The sequence below is a fragment of the Gigantopelta aegis genome, chromosome 6 (assembly GCF_016097555.1).
Source record: "Gigantopelta aegis isolate Gae_Host chromosome 6, Gae_host_genome, whole genome shotgun sequence".
Classification (NCBI taxonomy): Eukaryota; Metazoa; Mollusca; class Gastropoda; order Neomphalida; family Peltospiridae; genus Gigantopelta; species Gigantopelta aegis.
Genome location: NC_054704.1, coordinates 56,383,478 through 56,387,326, shown reverse-complemented (window position 1 = coordinate 56,387,326; position 3,849 = coordinate 56,383,478).

The window sequence follows — 3,849 nt, the reverse complement described above, 5'->3', positions numbered from 1 at the left end:
AAGCAGTTATGGATCACTGGTCGGTGCAAGTGGTTTACACCTACCCACTGAACCTTGCGGAGCACTCACTCAGGGTTTGGAGTCGGCATCTGGATTAAAAATCCCATGCCTCAACCGAGATCCGAACCCAGTACCTACCAGCCTGTAGACCGATGGCCTGCCACGACGCCACCGAGGCCGGTCTGATGTGGATGGTCAATTCATAATTAAATAATAAAAATGTACCCCAGAGATCAGTTTTAAAATGTTTTGATGTGTCATTAATTTTTCTTTTCTTTTCCACTCACCATGTAACAAAACAGATTTGTAATGTACTAATAAAAACAAACTATACACTGGTAATAAAATGTTTATTTCTGCAATGCATATATTACAGATTTGTTTGTAACAGTAGGTAGACGATGATCTGTGTTACACATGGCACACAGAAACAATCTTAACAGTATACACCATATGTAAAACTATTATTGTTCAACTGGATCATAACCAGAATGCAGACTAAGGTGATATCTCTGTCTCTTTCTCCGTCTGTTTTTTGTGTTTGTTTCTGTCTGTCTGTCCGTCTGTCTGTCTCTCTGTCACACTCACTCAATCACTCTCTCTCTCTCTCTCTCTTTCTCTCTGTTTATACCCAACTAAAATTTCAGCAGAATCTCCTTAGTATGTAGGCTATAACAAGAACACAGATATCACTGTCATCTTGCTCTAGTTAAAGAGAACTTAAATTTTTTTTTATACTGTTACACATCTAAAACAAGCGTGTGATGAATTCTTTGTAAAACTTTAAATAATTATAAAAGAAACCACTGTTTTATTACCAATGTTGTACACAACCAAGTAAAGAATTCTGGTTTGACCGTGATAATCTGTATTTGAGGCAGGCATCTGGTGATGACTTTACCTCCCTTGTTATATTTCATGTTCATCTACCCTGAATGTAAATACACAATGCAAGTTTGAAAGCATTAAACTTAAAACATGATTGTCTGCTAGCTATTTATTTGTTAAACACACATATTTTAGGCTATATCTGTGCTAGTATAACCAAGTAAAACATTTACATCTGTACTACATGAGACCAGTTTTTACATACTTCCAAACTGAGGATACATGATGCTATGTAGATTATAAGACTCCATCTAATATGGTCATGTAGGATGGAAAACGTACACCCGAGGTGGTGGAAATTTCGACCTGGGATGAAGCTTGCCAAGCTAGTCCCAAAGTCAAAATTCTTACTACCGAGAATGAACTTTTTTTTTATCCCACATAACCACATATGATGGGAGTCTTTTTCTTTCAACCATTCAGTAAATAAACTATTATTTTACACAAACAGACAAAGATGGCTGAAAAAGTATCCTTTTTAATTGACCATTTTATCATTAATAAACTACATTATCATATTTGCTGTGTTTGTTTCATGAAATTAACAAGATAGCTTTATAATGAAGGTTTTAATAACCAAATATCAATTTAAAACTGTTGTCAATGACCCCACATCACCATATCATATTAATATGATGTCATACATGTATATTACCAATGATGTCATGTTAAACACAAGCACATGATATCCTACATGTATGTAAGATAGAAATTTCTTTCAAAGCTTTCTTTCATGGGATAGCCCTGTTCTATATGTATACCTGAGGATGAGAGAATGTCAGGTCACTGCTGCAAACATTGGCTATCACTGATCTGGAATCTTGATGGTTCAGGAAGAATGCATTTTGTTTTGAATAATATGAAACTTGCAACAAGTCTTAATATATTCATGATCAATAATAAAATGTGGTTTGAAAATATAGTCAGAATGTGCACACATACAAATGTAATTGTAAACTAATGGCAAGTGTGTTCTGTATTGTGATTGGTTAATTACATTATTTTTCCAGGATCAAATGAAAATAACATGGAAAGCTAATGACGTCATTAAAAAGTGATGTCATTAGCAATTGAACAGGCCATGTTGATGATTCAAGGGTCTGCAGTTAGATTGTTGCCAGGTATTTTTTTCAAGAAATACCAAACATACCGGGTACAGTTTGTTCCATAGAAAAATTATTCAGTTTACAATGGACATAACTAAATGAAGTTTTTAGATTTGCGCGTGTTATTGTCTATTTGATCCAGCAAATGTCATTTTTGGGATCGAATAGACAATAACACCTGCAAATCTAAAAAACCCATATGGTTATATCCTAATTCATTGTAAAAATGGTATCCTGTTATACTCGTACATGTAGCTACATGTAGATAAAAGCATAAAATGATATCAAGCTTCACAATGCTTTGCAGGACAATATAAATTGGCTAATTAAAAATACATATATACATGTACCATAAAATAAAATGAAATCAGAAAAACAATTAGCCAAATAAAAATATATTTAAAAAAATAAACTGTTTCTGGTATATCTACCTGTACCTGTACAGTTATATACATTAGTGTTATGACATATATGCTGACAACTTGAAGTGACTTACATGTATTGTGTGAAAGTGAAAAACACCAAACAAAACCCACCCATATATACATTTACACTATGGAATCTTTACAAAAGATGAACATATAAAAAATAAATACAAAAATGTCGACCGATTTAAATGGGATACAGTAAAACATAAATTAAACATGTGTTCCTCCATTAATCAGTGTTTTATAGGAGAGGAACACCTATAAAATAAAACAATGCATGACAAACATTTTCACAAACCTACCACCCACAAAATAATATGCTTTCTATGATCATTAGGCTCTTTATACATTTTGTAGACAAAATAATACCATAGATGATATACATGTAGGATTCTTCTTAATCATTAGCAACTGTCAACAAGGATTTACTGTTATGATTTCTGCAACTAAATGTTTATTTTGTAGCCTACTTTTTAACAGGTATTTCACTACCTGGCACCTTTATGGTCACCTTTCATAACAACAACCCTGGGATAAATTACATGTACATATGCAGGCAATAGACAGTGATACTACTGTCACTAGTAGATATTGAGATACGGGTCTCCACTAGTACTCGGGTACTCGGGTACAGGCCAAGTCCAGCAAGAGATTGTAGGACATGTATTTCAGCAGCAACTAATCAGCGATATTAATTACACAATAATTATATTGTCATGCACTTGACTAGTTTCTCTTTAATCTGACCATTCGTCACATACTGAAAGTATCAACCGGTTTCTAAATGCAATACAATGGCAAGATTTGGCATCCATGTTCAGCGCTGGAATTAAGATGCATAATGCTATTTGACTTTATTCCTTAGTCTCATTATCATCTAAGCACGCTGTCCTGGGCACACACCTCAGTTATCTGGGCTGTCTGTCCAGGACAGTGGGTTACTTGTTAGTTGGTTAGTGAGAAAGAGAAGAGCGTGTAGTGGCCTTACACTTATCCACTGAGCCTTTAAGAACTCACTCTGGGTTAGAACTGGTACCCGGCTGCGAACCCTGTACCTACCAGACAGTAGTCTGATGGCTTAATCATTGTGCCACCGAGGCCAGTGGTAACCACTGTATTGCTAGGATTATCCTATTAGAGTTGTTTCCCCTTTAAAATTGTATCAAATGAAACCTGTAAATCCCAGGAATTCGACAGAATGAAATGTTTCACCTTCAATAAACATATTCAGTGTTGCTGAATGTCGCACCCATAAATATTCATTAAATGTTTATTTCAATGCATGTTTTAAAAAATCTACAAAAAAAACCCACACCAAAGTTTGAAACAAAACAAACAAAAAAAGTTTTAAAAAAGTTTTAAAAAAGTTTTAAAAAAAGTAAATTTTTAACATTTGTTTAATAAGCATAGAGATGAACATTCATAGA